At 40.6% G+C, this 17,500-nt stretch overlaps 1 protein-coding gene across 2 annotated transcripts in view; it reads left to right on the forward strand.

The window, feature by feature from the left end:
• LOC135110372 (S-phase kinase-associated protein 1) overlaps nt 1–17,500 on the forward strand; it is a 125,138-nt gene that overhangs the window by 57,020 nt on the left and 50,618 nt on the right. For both annotated transcript variants that reach the window (XM_064022646.1, XM_064022643.1), the window contains exon 2: nt 9,770–9,829. The gene's annotated coding sequence lies outside the window, so the exon portion shown is untranslated. The remainder of the gene's footprint in view (nt 1–9,769; nt 9,830–17,500) is intronic.

Raw genomic sequence — 17,500 nt, forward strand, 5'->3', positions numbered from 1 at the left:
GTGGCAAACTTCATTTCCTCTGCGCAAAAAATCTAATTTCCCTCATTTGTAAGAAGTCATCTTTGAAATGCACGTGGCTCCGTCATTCTCTGTGATCACATTAAAGCTGGACATTACGCAGAGAATGTTTCATTGGCCAAGTGGCTTTCCTCAGGCTGACACCGTTCCCGCCAACGCGAGCAGAATGACTGAAGTGCAGATGACGTACTCATCCTGATGAATTCGTCAAAGGAACACCATTGCATAGGGAGGATGCGTCACGAAGGCTCTGCACAGCATCATATATTTGTTTTTAATTTTTCAGGGGCAGGATGTCTTATCAAGATGTATTTATTTATCGAAACATCCACAACGATTTCACACTGCACTTATCGTAGTGGCAGCACGCGGCTGTGTTGGAACTGTGGGAGCGTGTGCACCGCTGCTCTCTCTCAATGTAAACAATGCTGAGTCCAGACTTGACTCAGAAAGACCTGTGCCACTTACATTTTCATATCGGTACATACCGGAAGTGTTGATATTTCACTTTGTAATGTGTATCTTCATGATTTCAATAATTCAGATTTCGGCATGAGCAAAAGTTTTCATTAAGCAAAGATTTCCTCGAGAAATTACCGGATCGAGTTAACGAAAGCCCGGTGTGTCCAAGAAAACTTTGCCTGTCTAATGCTGGTTGACTCTAAGTAACGTTTAAAAGGAAGGGAAGTAGTATCAGAGTACAGGGTCAACGGTTTGCTTTCAATGGGAAAAGAGAGCAGAATTCCAGGAAACATATTTCTCTGACTTTCCTCAAAGAACTTTTCTCGCAAGGAAACGGACCAAATCGCGTCTCTTTGATCTCCAAGCCACTCATGACGTCACTGTCACGTGCCTGACCTGGCTCGCAGAGAGAGAGAGAGAGAGAGAGAGAGAGACGAGAGAGAGAGAGAGAGAAGGATTATAGGAAGAAGATGAGGAGGAGGAGGAGATCGGAAGTGTGGCTTCCCTAAACTTCTGAGTATTATGAACACTAAATAAGATTATAAGAAAATTTTCAAACCGTGTGACCCAAGTTTATGACAGATGAAATTACGTTAGAGGAAGAAGAATTGAAAGAGACGATACGAGAGGTTTAACTTCATGGAAGCCAATTTGGCAGGAGTTGAGATATGGAATTTGCTGTTAGGATTCTTCGTGAAAGACGGCTGGAAAATATTCATTGCCGGGAGCGAGGCAGGGGATCCAGAATGTAAGTGAGTGCTGAAGAAGATGGTGCAACTGTCTGGAGATTTGCGTTCACGTGACAGATGGAAGAATATTATCAGATAAACTTTTTTGCAATTTTTTTTTTTTTTTTTCACTTTTTTACCAAATCTGCGGACCTGTACAAAATTTTTTTTTTCTAAGGTTACAGATAATTCAATCATGAATAGTAGAAGAAGAATATTGACATGGAAAGTGTATATCAATCGAAAAAGTGTGAAAAGTGTTAAGTGTGTTAATATTTTTAATAAGGAGAAATATTGTTATCCATGCAGCACTCCTAAGAATTATAAATAACATTTTAACTGTACCAGTTGTTGTTCTTTAAGTAATGTATCCCAATTATCGGATAGAAATTTTTTAATTGACTTTTTTTTTAATTTAACTAAGGTTTGGATTTGTACCAAAAATGGAAAAAAAAATTGTGATTAAAAATTTCCTATAGGATTACAGATAATGAAATCGTGAATAGTAGATAAAAAAAAAAATATATATCAGTCGAAAAAGTGTGCTGTATAAGTGTTTTTTTTTTTTTTAAGTGACATATGATTATATTATTCATACCGCACTCCCAAGAACTGTAAATAATACTTTACATATGGTACAATGTTTTCTTCTGTAAATAAAGACCATATTCCAGGATTGGGTTTTAAAGCACCGAAAAGAGTGCCCCCGTTTTACTGCCACGTTTTCTTCGTTCAAGTGGGGAGTGACGGGATGGTGATGAGCAATGTGTCAGCTTTATTGCCTAGAGAAAGCCTCAGTAAAGACTAGTACGGGAAGTCTTGAATGCCTCTCTACACGCCGGTGATATGAATTACTTGTCGCTGTTACGTCATTGCTGCACCATCACAGCCACAAAGTTGTTTCTCCGTCGCTGTCATAATCACTACACCATTGTCACACTCACGGTCTCAAGCACTGTCGCTGTCACAACCATGACGCTTCACTATTGTCACCATCACAACCACTACACTTCACCTCTCACTGCCATAACACCTACACTTCATTGCTATCATCATAATCACCACATTTCACTTTTATCGCTCTCACAACTAAACTGTCACCATCACAAATACTACACTACACTGTCACTATCACGCAATGCCCGTTCTTCACTGTTACTTTCATAACCACTACCACGTCACCATCACAACCAATACACTTCACTGTCACTTCCATAACGCCAAAACGTGACCGTTACTATTATCACAGCCACTTTAATGACTTTTATTACCACTGCACTTCTGTCACCATCATCTCACTGCTCTTCACCACTGCCAGTATCACGACCACTATTGCCACCGACAAACCGATATTCCTGTCCGCCCTGCTCTGAAGATCAATTTATTCTGGTATCTCATTACGGACACTTCTATTTCTCACAACCTACAAAAGCGTATATCTGCCAGGTCAGCTCCTACGTGTTGAGGCAAGCAGCGCGAGAGTTGTACCTTGTCAGAGATTAACATGGGAATAGCTGTCCTCATTTCCAACATAATCCCTCGCGGCGGTCGTGCCATAATATTCACATTTGGCCTGCGTGGCGCGTTGGGGTTCTGGCCGCTGCGTCACTCATAACTTACACATCAGTAGCCCACAAAGCTCCCAAGCTCCTCGTCTCCTGAGTAATGTTCGACGTGCCTCGATTTTCTATCCACGCTGACTGGGGAGTTGAACACCACACCACCAATATTTTTTTTTTTCTTTCAACTCGTAATTTAGTGAGAAAATCTTACAGTATGCCATAAAAGTAGCCCAAAATTTATCTCAAACCATCGGCTTCTTTCAAGACGATGCAGTGGAAAGAACTGGCCCAGAGTGAATTTAAAAACGCGACAGCAATACGATATCTAATGGGGCACGTGATTGGCTTAATAATTAAATGAAAAAGCGCTCTGATTGGTCAAAACAAAAAATTACACTCCGATGGACGCACAAGTGATAGCGTTGTCGGGATTTATTCTATCGCTAAATTATCTTGTTTACACGACATGCACACGAAAGCTACTTTGTAAATAGCAATTAGTGTTGATTCATATGATAAAACTGTAGAGGGCCCTGAGAGAGTGAACGGGCGGCAAGTGAAGCCTCTGGTTGTGAGTTCCGTGCCTCGTCGCGTTTGTTGTCGCCGATAGGAATTGGAACACTAATATTACCGCGCAGCTCCTCGCCCTGTCTTTGGAGGGAACAGTTAGGCTGCCTCAAGCTGGAAGCGATGCCAGTCACGAGGCTGATGCAGGGACGGGTATCAGCCGAAGTACTGTTTGCCAAAACAGAAACAGAATACATGAGAGCTTTGTGTTGTCTTGGGTTCCTATTCTTCAGTGTTCATTCTTTTGGTGCGTGCAGCGTGCGGTTGTCTGGATGAACGAAATTTTACTGATGGGTAATGATGCTGTCAACGTGTTCGGTGTCTTTTTTTTTTTTTTTTTTTTTGTGGAGGAGATTGGACAAGAGTAAAAAAGAAAGTTAAATTGCCAGACTGTCGTCGTCTTATCATTTTTTTCTTTCTATTTTTCGCCTGTGTGGCTTAGTGTTAATTGTTTAATTAGGTAAAATAAACATGACTTTGTCTCCAACTACTCGTAATTGAGCGGCTTAATGGGTGGAACCATGATTGGTTTTAGACATTTAGAGGACTTGTATTGGGTTCAGCAAACCGCCAGCGTAGTGTCCTGCGGCTGACAATTAAGAAGTCCACCAACACCCACGTCAAAACTTCCACTCAGTGTCTAGTCCAGAATTCAGTTAATTCGAGAAAAAAGCTTCTCCTTTCTCCACTTGTGCTGAGAGAGAAGCGGAAACACCATTGTAATACTAACCAAAGACAAGGTCTTCTGGTGATGGCTTATGCACAACAATAGTATGCTCAGTGGTTCACTGTGGTCTTTGAAAAGGTTCCTCTTTGATCACCACGCCTCTAAACTTTTCGTGCAGCATTTCATAGTGCTGTCACATCACTCATGTCGGGTCTTGTGTTTGAGATGGTTACAGTTCGTGCATAAGGCAAGTGATGGGAAAGCCCTTAAACGATAAAATATAGGATTAACATTTTCAGCACAAAGCTGTTGTGGCTGAGGTGAAATTAGTAGACTTAGTAAAAGCCTCCAGCTTGTGACCTGATGACTAGACAAAAATTACATTCAGTGAACCCTGTGATGTGACGAGTTTTATTAATGAAAACAAAACTCCTGCCTCCGGCATTCCAGAGAGCAGTGCTGTCCTCCCCAGGATATTGCAGCAACGCAGCCCAGCGGAGCGCTCTTACTGCGGTTACACGCACGAGTAAGTCAGACATGGATGTAGCGGGGTCCAGGAAGTTCTGTAGCGTCCAGCAACAGTTGGGTCCACGGTTCATGGCGGGATAGCAAGTGTGGACGATGTGCTGGAGCGTTTCTCTATCTGTCATACCAGATTAAGTTGGTGGCACGTATATAGCTCATGCCTCGAGAGACTCAGCCTTGATATGTGTGATTGTTTACATTGTTTGCTTCCCATGCTTGCATGACACTTGTTGGTTGAGTGCTTAGTCCGGTGGGTCAATGTCAACAGTTTATTTTTAGTCCTCAGGCTGGAGAGAGAACCTTCCTCTTAACATACTGAAGAATTCCCCCTCTTTAAGATATCAGGTTCTTCAGTGTGTGGAAGGGCTGGTTTCCTCCAAAAGGCCTTTGTTCAAGTTAATGGGATCTGTCACCAACCCCGAGCGCCGCTGTAAAGCTAACTCATGCCACGGATATTCAAATTAGTCCCTGCATTAGTAATTGCTGCTCGGGATAAAACTATATTAGATGGAAATTTTCACCCCTGTGGAGATGGGAGGCAGAGAGACGATGGGGGATAGACAGTTCGAGGCAACAGACGGAAGTAAGTCGATGGTCCTTGCTCTTCCTGCGTGTATGAAACAAAGCAACAAAACAATGAAGCAGTTACAATGACTCTTCGGATACATTTTCTTTCACAGCCCATAATTATCTCTATTATTCGGTGTATGCTTTTCTATCCCTACTCGGGCATCGTCTCCCCGACTCATCACGCCAGACACAGTAATGACAGGCGGCGGCCATTACATTGTCAGTGACACGGATATAAAAAGAAGCAATCAAGCACCGGATTATTTTAAAGGCGCACATTAATCCTCATTCACTGCCACGCGAGTCACGGCGGATGCTGATGGCTCTTGTAATAATTTATTGCGACCTGGAAGCAGAGGTGGGAGACGGCTTTTTTTTTTTTTTTCCTTACCGTCTTTTCATAGTTAACTTTTTTATCGGGTCATTTGTATATTGATTCATTTACTGATTTATTTTTTTACATATTTCCTTAAAGTTTCTCTCTCTCTCTCTCTCTCTCTCTCTCTCTCTCTCTCTCTCTCTCTCTCTCTCTCTCTCTCTCTCTCTCTCTCTCTCTCTCTCTCTCTCTCTCTCTCTCTCTCACCTGGAACAGAATTAAGGCCATAATAACGTTTCCTGCTTTCCGTGAACTTGTGGCGTGTCCTAAATAATGTTATAGCCCGTCACTTCTTCCTGGTGTCATTTCTTATTTACGTCTGAGGCTTCCAAGAATAATAACAAAGACTACACTCGTATGCACCGTAGTTAAGGGAGCCATTAGCGAAATATAATTGGTGTTGAGTTGCTGATGTCTGGGTGCTTAGCAGGACACACACACACACACACACACACACACACACACACACACACACACACACACACACACACACACACACACACACACACACACACACACACACACACGACCCGATTTTGACATTCTGATTTAATCATCATATAATTACGTAGATTTTTCTTTTGTTTGTAGTCAATTCACTTTAATTATCATTTTTATTACACCGAATCTCATAGTTAAGTCACTTATATCAATTTCCAATGTATGTAAACCCACACACACACACACACACACACACACACACACACACACACACACACACACACACACACACACACACACACACACACACACACACACACACACACACACACACACACACACCGATAATATCCAGTTTATGGCATTTGATTTTCTCAGTCTCCAGTAACTACTCCAACTTCTCCCGCTCATCTCTGGGAAGGAGGCAAAGTTTTCTCTCTATCTCCTTCCTCTCCTTTTTCTTGCCTCCTCCACTCCTCCCTCCCCCGCTTTCCCGAGTTCTTTGCCGCCCCTGAACCCGCCGAAAACTGATACTCTACGGGACAAAAGTTTAAATTGTGAAGTGGCCCCTAGTTTCACCTCCAGTTTCATCAAGAGGGGAAGAGAGGGGAGAAAGGGAGGGAAAGGGAAGAAGAGAGAAGGGATAGGGTGGAAAAGAACATGCCGAGGAATAATCTAAGCCTTGGAAAAAGACAATTGGTTAACTGCTCACTGGATATCAGTTGTGTTTCTTTAGAAGGTATGAGATTTCTTCTATTAGTTGGCTTTTAAGGTCATTGGTGTGAATGTTGTGGTGGTGAAATGGATTGATAGACGGAGAGAATTAAGTGGATAAGTCGTTAGGTAGGTAAATAAGAATGTTGATCTGTTAAGTAGATTGATAAGTAGGGAAAAAGATAGACAGACAGGCAACAGATTAATAGATAAATAGACAGATAGATAGATAGGTGGGTGAGGATTCACACACACACACACACACACACACACACACACACACACACACACACACACACACACACACACGAGTAAATGAGAGAGAGAGAGAGAGAGAGAGAGAGGAGAGAGAGAGAGGAGAGGAGAGAGAGAGAGAGAGAGAGAGAGAGAGAGAGAGAGAGAGAGAGAGAGAGAGAGAGAGCGATTTCATTACAATTACGAGCGTCTTGCTAAAACCCACATGGCAAATTAAACGATTTTGGAAGTATTTCTCAAAATATTAGGCACACCTTTATTGGTCTCCGTGCTCATTAAAGGGATATAATTTTGAAAGGCTTTTTAAATCATTAATATCTGATGAGATTAAATTTTTATCCATTAAGTTTGATATGTTCAATAACCGTTGCAGTTAAGTATCATAAACACACACAGACACACACACACACACACACACACACACACACACACACACACACACACACACACACACACACACACACACACACACACACACACACACACACACACACACTAGAGATAGAAATTTGATAGTCAATTTATAGTTTTTTTCTATTTTTTTATTATTATGTAAAGGAAGGATGAAGAAATCAGGCCATGACCTTCAGCGGAATAATCTTGATGCTGCAGACGGCGATGGAAAATTGGTGATGGAAAAGAACACCAAGGAAAAGAAGAAGAAAGTGAAGCAATAATTGTGAGGGAAGAACACTTACCGGTGCACGAGGAGGTGGAGATGCAGATGAATTTGTTTGTAGATGATGAGTGGAGTGCGAGGAAGTGTATTTTTATCTGTATTCTAATTACCATTTATACAGTTTGAAGGCGAGTTTTCATGAATATTGTGGAACCGAGAAGAAAAATCCACTTTAGACGGAGCTTGCCTGAGTGGGAGACGCCTGGAATAGACTCGATAGGCGGGTCGTTGGTGCAGAGTCAATAGTGAACTGTGAATGAAGATTAGATTGATTTATGGGTAGTGACGATAGACTGACGTATGTATGTTGTATAAAAGAACTGTCACGTGTATAATTTTTGGTTTCTTGCAGCATACCTCATATAACTAACCTTATAGCTAGATAGAGAACTTAATATTTTCATCAGCTTACGTGAGTGAAATACTAAGTAAAATTTATGTCTGTCTTGGTTTTTAGGGCATAGATATAGATATAGAAAGGAAGGTACTGTACATACGAGTATATTATATTGGCACAAGTTTCTTATAGACAGTCTGGGATGTAGAGATATAAAATACATACATGCTTCCTATCCAGTTGTATGTATCAAGATTGGGGAACTTTTAGGGAGCAATTTTATTCGGTCATTCCTCACATTCTTATTTTCTACTTGTGCTGGCGGCTGGGAGGCGATTGGAAGTAGTTGTGTGGGATAGTTTTTTTTTTTTTTTATGGTACGTTCGGGGACATGGATGTCTGAATTACTTACTGAAAAAATATTATTGCCCTCGCTGTGCCCTTTTCACAGACCACTGCAAAGAAAGTCCAATATACTTTGTGCCATAAAGTAATGATTTAAGGAAAGACACTCAAGGTTTGGAGTAGAAAAATTATTAATCTATTTTGAGGCTATCTTAGGAAGAGAAAAAGTTAGTAGCATTGTGAATATCAAATTTTTTTTTTTTTTAAGTTTGAACTTACAACGATACATAAAAATCCATGCCACACTTGTGATCCTATACTTAGTAACTCTATCTCTGATATGATTCTCCCTTTCCTAACGTGGAGAACGCTGCAATAGTTTGCATGAACATACAGAAGGATTGGAGATTAATAGTCTTGACCTGGCTGTGCTGTAAAAATTTACGACTCTTGTGCAGAAATATGTGCCTGAAAAGTTGTAGGTAAATGAATGAAAATGAAAGGTTAAGGTGAACTCCGTGAGTGAGTGAGTGTGTGGATGGGTGAGTGTGTGGGTGAGTGTGTTTGCATGTCACACTTCTGAACGTCTCATACCCTGATCCCAACCTCCTTCCTCTTAGCTCTAACCTGCTTACCTCAGAAATATAAGACCATGAAGATAAAAATTACATTGAAAATTCTAGTATTTTGAGCCTAAAGTTAAACTGGTGCTTAGTGAACTTGTGAATACTGGAACGTAGTGGACTTCAGCTTGCAGTAGGGCTTACTCATCCACGACATACCTGGTTGATAACATTTGATTGCCGTGTAGTAGGTGTTGTACTCATGCTTCTGGGTACATTTAAGGAAGCCATACACTCATTTGATTTAGTCATCCCTCAGAATAGTTTTTCAGAGCGTGTAGGATTCTTAACTGATATGTCCCGATTTTTCTTATGTGATTTTAGATATATGAACTCGTATTCTGAAACCCTTTGCTCTCTTATAAAAATACCCTAGGTGATTTGTCAGGTTCTCATGGTTGTTTTTCCCTGTAAAGCAGGAGACGGAAAAAATTTCATGGGGCGGTCGATGATTGATTCATCTTCACTGAAGACTAATTTCGGTCCTGGAGTGTCTTGTTTTTAGCGTTTTGTTTCCATCGATAGGATGTTACTGAATGCTTCCACGTGTTGTGTGCGCAGGTGTGATCATTATTAAGTAATGAAAAATTTGGAATGTGGACAGGTGTGATCATTATTAAGTAATGGAAAATTTGGACTACATAGTTATACCCTTCTTATTGCCAACATGTAGAGGTTTATCAAGTGTGCCTACTTTTCCCCTCTCTCGTTTTTAGTAAAACGTATTATTAGTGAACTTTCCATTAGTGAAGTTTTTTTTTCTTTTATATACTTTAAAACTGTACTTACCCTTCATCATGCTCTCATTAACTTTTACTCTTAATGCTTTAAGTTCACATCACATTTTCAACAAGAGTAAACGTGTAATAGTTTCTGAGAACAAGTCGCATCGTGTTTCAGAGCGACGCCTCAACGCTGGCTCGTGTACGGGGGGACCAGCGGCTGTCTGCCGGCGCTGACGTGAGTGTTGTTTGCTGCAGTTGTGTCATCATTCGCTCCTCACATGGTTTTTATTTATTTTAACTCTTTGTTTTATTCATTAAGAACTTGTAGAAGGAAGTACGACTGAAATGACAGCGGAATTACTGCAGCTTTCGACGTGGCAGAGAGAGAGAGAGAGAGAGAGAGAGTCTGGGGAGGAGATGAGAAGGAATGTTGTGCAAAGGGGAAAATTGAAAGCTCTTCAAATCTTACTTGTTGAATTGGAATCTTGACAGGGAAATACTCCTTCCCACACACACACACACACACACACACACACACACACACACACACACACACACACACACACACACACACACACACACACACACACACACCATTCAGTAACAAATATACACTCAGGAATATTGACACAGGTAGATTGCACTCAGCAGTCTAATTAGTTGAGGCTGACAGACTTACCTGAATTAACCTAAGACACGTCACGAAGTTCATTCTAACATCGAGATGAAACGTCAACACACACACACACACACACACACACACAGAGAGAGAGAGAGAGAAAGAGAGAGAGAGAACACACACGCACAGGGAGAGAGAGAGAGAGAGAGAGAGAGAGAGAGAGAGAGAGAGAGAGAGAGAGAGAGAGAGAGAGAGAGAGAGAGAGAACACACACATACACACACACACACACACACACACACACACACACACAAACACACACACAGAGAGAGAGAGAGAGAGAGAGAGAGAGAGAGAGAGAGAGAGAGAGAGAGAGAGAGAGAGAGAGAGAGAGAGAGAGAGAGAGAGAGAGAGAGAGAGAGAGATTGAGAGAGAGAGAGAAGTCATGAATGGCGGTCTGCCTCTGAGTGTATGAAATTGAAAACTTTATTACACGAGTATGTTAATGTTAATGCAAATCTCCAGTAAGGAAAGAAATAAAGAAAACGGAACAGAAGTTTTTCACTGGTTCACGGGATCTGGACATGGATTTATCAGATTAAGTTACAATTTTTATTAGTTTTTCTTACTTTTCCCTACATGATTAGAATTTCATTTACATCAACTGGTGTCACGTTGATATACATTGCTTGTAAAAATAGTGATAGCTTTATTTATTTATTTATATATTTATTTTATTTATTTATTTATTTATTATTATTTTTTGTTTGCTTTTTTTTTTGTTTAACATTTTCCTCGCTCCCTTGATTGCTTGCGTCGAGTCGAATGATATATATTTTTCAGTTGTTTTCACAATTTTCCCTCTTGTCGTGCTGACTCTTCATCGGTTGTGAAGTAGTGGGAGAGTCTTATTCTTTTTTTTTTTTTATTTTCTCTCTTTTTCATTGGATGACTCGAATCGAATGGGAATTTTCTAGTTTTCTTTCACTATCTACATAATTTAATTACTTTGAAACATTAGAATTTGCCCTTATAGTCTGTTTCTCTTTTCTTTTTTCTTTTCTATTCAAAGATCACGAGTTCAGTCTTTACTCACGGTAGTTTCCGGATGGTAAAGTAGTATTAGGTAAAAGTCTTCATAACCATCACCGTCTTGGCCGTCACTTCACTCTTGTAGCGCCGTGACTCACTCAAATATACACCCTACCAGCTTCCTTACTTCCTTACTTCCCCTGCTAGGACTGTTATGCATTACGCAGGGTGGAGAGACTGGGGAAGAAGTGCATATTAGTACAAGGAATGGATGCACTGTTATCATAATACACAACTGCTTGTATTTTTTTTTATTTCTTTTTTTCTTTTTTACTGTAGAGAAGAAATCCTTTTTATTAAGTTATTGCGAGTTTGTCTATTTGTAGGGAAACAAGCAGAAATAAGAGCAGGTAAACGAAGTGTATGATTTTATAAGTAGTAGTACTAGTAGTAGTAGTAGTAGTAGTTGTAGTAATAGTAGAAGTAGTTGTTGTAGTAGTAATATCAGTCGTAGTATCAGTACGGTACCACCACCACCACCACCACCACCACCACCAGCAGGAATAGCAGTAGCAGCAACACAGTCGCCATAGACTAAGCTGACATAGAAGCCAAAGCTCCTGCTGCCTCCCCCTTGTTGGCGGTCCAGCTGACTGATCCACTCATAATGTACTTGTAAATTTTCCAGATACATCACACGAGAGATACTTTCAATGGCTTCATCATTTAGTCTTACTCAAGCTAATTTTCGAAACTATCAATCAATATTATAAAATTATTATAACTCTTTAGAGGAAAGAATATATTGATACACTTTGATCTGTATGCTTAGACACGCTCCGCTAGAGAAGTGGATCATGTCGACAGTCATGTGATGAATTTACGTATGTAAGCAATATATATGTATGTCTTTCCACAATTTTTCTGAAGTGTTATTACTTTTATATTATTGTTTTTCTTTGATTTTTTTTTTAAATCAGCTAAAACTAATTGATAGTGATGAAAAATATTTCAAATGTAAAAAGTGGCAAGAACATTTAAATGTCCCAATCATATGGCCCTCTGAAATTAGGCGATTATAGTAGTAGTAGTAGTAGTAGTAGTAGTAGTAGTAGTAGTAATGTATACCACCATCACCATCATCAGCACCATTACTCTTACTACCACCACCGCCACCTCAACCACCATTACTACTATTACCACCACCAGCACCACCACAACCACAATTAGCACCACCACAACCACCATCGCCGCCATCATTACCACCATGAATCAGTGCATGTTAGCAGGGCGGCAGGAGCAGCGGCGTCCAATTACTGCATGAATACTGGGAGTTGCACGTAGCAAGTCCAGTGATGCTGTATATCTGGAACACGCGAATAATTATGGCTGGAGGCTGCAGCGAGACCCAGTAATGTGATGTAAGGGATGGGAATGTAAATTTCAGATGAATGTGCTAATGATATAACACGGGTTATGAAATGGATTAACCGGGGGAGGAACATGGAAAATCTTGTCTTATATTACATTGCATTATAACATTGAATTACATGTAAGGAAAAGACTAAACATGTCGAGATAAGGCTTTGTACTTACAATAAATAAATAAATAAATAAATATACAAACAAATAAACAAGTAAATAAATAAATGATATATAGATTGTAATTACATAAATAAATGAAGATGGGCAAACTTGCATTTTTCATATACTGATCTATCACGTATCGTAAAATGTATAAGAGAAGGGAAAATCATTAAAGTCTTGTGCATAACATAACATTCGTGATGAAAAAATAGTATTCCGATAGAGACTTTCACTCGAAGGAAAAAAAAAAAAAAAACGGAAGAAAAAAGGATACACTAATATTTCTATATACGAAGAGCGATTTGTTTTAATGTTCCCTCTCGCTTTGCTCCTCACGTGCCCATCGTTTGGAATAAATAAAAGCCACAGACGGGAAATAATCCTCCCCAAGCAAGTCAAAGCCAGAAGGGTCCCGGCCTGCTGGTGGTGGTGGTGGTGGTGTTGGTGGTGTCCTGCCTTCCTTCCTGGCAGGTTAGTCGATAAATTGGTTTGTGGAGGAACTTGGGGAAAGTAAACTATGGCCGCAGTTGGTCGTGTGTCGTGAAGGTCAAGGGGTCTTTTGCCCAAAACGCTCCGAGGCAAACTAAATGGAGGAGCGTGTCGTGGTGAATTACTGTTTACTTACACGTTGCCGTACATTCGTCTTTTACGTGGACCTGTTGAGTGTAAAGTGCCGCCTCCCTCCCCCCTCGCTGCCCGGAAAAGAACAGAGTGCTCGTGGAGGGTTCTTTTCTTTCATTCCATTTGTCACGAACTCAATTTACTTGATTGCACCACACAGCATTGCCACACAAGGCTGCCACACTACACTGCCACACAACACTGCCACACAACACTGCCTCACAACACCACCCAACACCATCACACAACACAATCACACAACACAATCACACACCACTATCACACAACAGTATCACAGACCATCACACACCACCACCGCACATCACCACCGCACATCACCACCACCATCACCACCACCATCATTACACAACCTCCACACACAACTCTTATCATACAACACCATCACACACCACCAACAAACGAAAATACAGCAGTAAACTACCTCACAACACTACAACACAATGTTACGTATCACACACACCAGCCACCACCAAACAACATTACCACACAACGCCATCACTCTGAACAACCAGACGAGAGCACAGTTCCCTCACCCCTTGCCTCCATTCTGTATGAACTTTGTGAATTGCATTGTACTGCACCCTCACAGTAACTGATGAACTATAAAAGCTTCATATTGTCATACAGCAAATATTGTAGCGTGTATTTTAGTTATTCTTATATTAACAGAAATCAACTGTCGGATGCAAATATAACCGACGCAATGTAAGCTTGTTTCTTTTCATAATACGAGTAATCAGAGTTAGCGGGACAGCATTAAAATAAGCGATAACAAAATGTGCGAGTATATTTAGTTTAGTACGTACTTCCTCAGTGCTGAGGTTGGCAGCTGCTGGTTTACTCTTATACGCGTGACCTGCGGCTCAGTCTGCTGGAACAACTCGCTATCTGGTGCCAAATCTGACAAATGTTGCATACTGTTGGTATTACTTACACAGAAACATGCAGCGAGTCTGCCTGTTGCGATATATATATATATATATATATATATATATATATATATATATATATATATATATATATATATATATATATATATATATATATATATATATATATATATATATATACATACATATAATTTTTTTTTCTCTTTTTATTCCCTACCAATCAACAATATATATATATATATATATATATATATATATATATATATATATATATATATATATATATATATATATATATATATATATATATATATATATATATATATATATAATATAATGGCTTTACCAAAAGGGTAGTCATGCCCTCATTAAATTTGTTTTATCGGTAAAGATGTACGTCTTGATTTCGTTTGTTTAAAGAGGAAAAAATATTCACTTATCACTCACCACTAACGGCAGCTTTTGTCATAATCTCTGAGATCTTTTGGTGCAAGTCCCCTAGTCAAAACTAGATCACATCTTTCAAGCTCTTCCTGCTTAAGTTCAGTTCAAGACCTCGTCCTTCCAGAAACAGCACAGTGCCACCTCGCCGCCCGCCGCGTTGCTAGGCTCCGGCCAGTAATTGTGTACCTTCACTCTATAATTATATCCACCGGTGCAGTCACGTTTTCGGGACGGACCTATGCAGGGAGGGATGACGAAATTCAACTTAAAGGAATCAGGTAGCAATACTGAGGGTGGGATCGCGGTAATGACACGAGCAATCTTGCGTCTTGAGGTGGAAAGCAGGTCAGGGCTGGCCCGGAATTTTAAGCTCAGACAAAAATTTCGCACTCTTGTTATTCCTGATGAAACTTTCTCATGCAGTTGCAGATTTATGAGATGGGAGTCTTGCTTCCTTCCCTTTTCTCCTCTTTCTCTCGATGCCTTTCCTCCATCATTTTCTCCCTCCTCCTCTTCTCTCGTTCTCTGTCTCTCTTCTTCCTCCGTGTCCTGCTTGGTATCGTGGTTTATCAGTATTTATTCATCTTCGCTGTCCTCTTCCTCTCTTTTATCATCTTCTCCTTCCTATTTCAGTCACATTTTCTGATCCAGTTTCACCCACTTTTGTCATCATTCATTCTCTCTCTCTCTCTCTCTCTCTCTCTCTCTCTCTCTCTCTCTCTCTCTCTCTCTCTCTCTCTCTCTCTCTCTCTCTCTCTCTCTCTCTCTCTCTCTCTCTCTCTCTCTCTCTCTCAATATTTCCTCCTTCCTTAATCTTCTTTCTTCCTTCCCTCCTCCTCCTCCCGTCCTTCCTTCCTCTCCATCCTCTCCCATCCCCTTCACGTCACCTCCAGTCCCTTTTACTGTCCCTCACCTCCTCCTCTCCCTCCCACTACCACACTTTTGCCTCTTTACCAGTTTTTCACACGGCTTTTCCTTTCCCTCCCTCCCTCCCTCCCTTTTTCCCCCATCCACCGATCCAATATTCCATTTCTGACATATTTATCTACCCCACGTTCTTCTTCTACCTACATACGCGTGTAATTCCATAAACGCGTAAGTCTTCTGTCTTCTCCCCCTCAAGGAATCGTGTTAGGAAGTTGCAAGTCAAGGGGCGGTAAACTTAGAGCGTGTGAGAGGAATGTGTAACTGCGCTGGCTAAGGTCTTGCTGCTGGGAGGAGGTGAAAACTGCTCCTGCCTCCCTGCCTTTCTTCCTTCCTTCCTTCCACGGCGCGGCTGGAAGGTGTAAATTTCAATATCGTCTTAGCGTCTTAGCGTCCCGTTGCGTCACTGGTGCTGCTGCGGTGGGTCGTGTGGCTCGCTCTTGTGGTAATACTAGACGGGTTTGGTTTCAGTGATCATTGCCTGCCTGGTTGCTTGGTTGGTCGGTTCGTGTGGTTATATACATGTGAAAGCCTTTGTGTGTGTGTGTGTTTAAGTGTAATTGAAGCCGGCCAAGAGCTAAGAAAATTAAAAAAAAAATGATAATGATTGTGGTAATAATAATAATAACAAGAACAAGGAGGAGAAAAGAACTAGAACAACAAGAACAGGAATAAGGAGGAGGAAAGAACAAGAAGAACAAGAACAAGAAGGAGGAAGAAAAGAACAAGAAAGGAAAAGGAGAAGAAGAAAAAGAAATAAAGAAGAGGAAAGAGAAAAGAAAAAAAGGAAAAAGAAATGAATAAGTAAGAAAATGATCTCTCAATTCCTGCTCTCCCAAAAATGAGTTGAGAAGAAGAAGGCGCAAATCTGATTGACTAATATATATTTGGAATTCTCTCAATAGTTTGCGAAATTGATCAAATAAAATTATAAAGTAAAATTAATATATGAATATGTACAGTTTCCCAAAATAGTAATGGCGGGGCCTACAAAATAATTCTGGCAATAAAAAAGAAAAAGAAAAAAAGAAAAGCAAGTGCGTCCCTCTACCGTACCTCGAGTTCTTTGTATTAGGAGTTCACTGGTCATTATAGCGACTTTTATTCATTTTTTTAGATATGAAATTCACCGGACTTGAGGCTTCGCTACTTGAGACGACTAACCGTAATATATTTTACCGCCCGTGGTTGTGAAATACGCGGCAATCAGACATCCGATAACGCTCAAGAAAGTCAGTCTGGCACAGTTTTTTTTGGGGGGTTCCTTTTTTATTTAGATCCCCGGCGCGCGCAGAGGAGATGGCTGGCTGGCGTGTGATTGATTCCCGCCCATGGTTGATGGCCAAACCTCCTCCCTGCTCGTATTCCGCGGAAGTTCAGCTCGTGTGGGCGTCATTCACCTCGTGGAGAATGGACGGGGCTTGACAGTGTGGTGTAAACATGATCTGCATTGAAGCGAATGGCACACGTGTGAATGCCGTGCTGGCGAAGGAGGCGAGGAAGGTGAGATGGCATTATTTGCGAGTGGTGGTATAGAAAGTAAAGGAAAATAAGATGAATGAATTTGGATGACGCTTTTTGCAACATGGAATCTGCGGCATAGAGTCTTAGGATGATAAGGTGAATAAATTTAAAGACATTATTTGCAGCACAGAATTAATGACATAGTAAAGGAAGATTGAGATGGAAAAAAAAAAAAAAAATATTATGTAATTTACAGTATGAAAAATGTTTGTACAGCGTGCAGGGTAGAGAACAAAAACCATTA

Source organism: Scylla paramamosain, chromosome 2, assembly GCF_035594125.1.
Source record: "Scylla paramamosain isolate STU-SP2022 chromosome 2, ASM3559412v1, whole genome shotgun sequence".
NCBI classification, from domain to species: domain Eukaryota; kingdom Metazoa; phylum Arthropoda; class Malacostraca; order Decapoda; family Portunidae; genus Scylla; species Scylla paramamosain.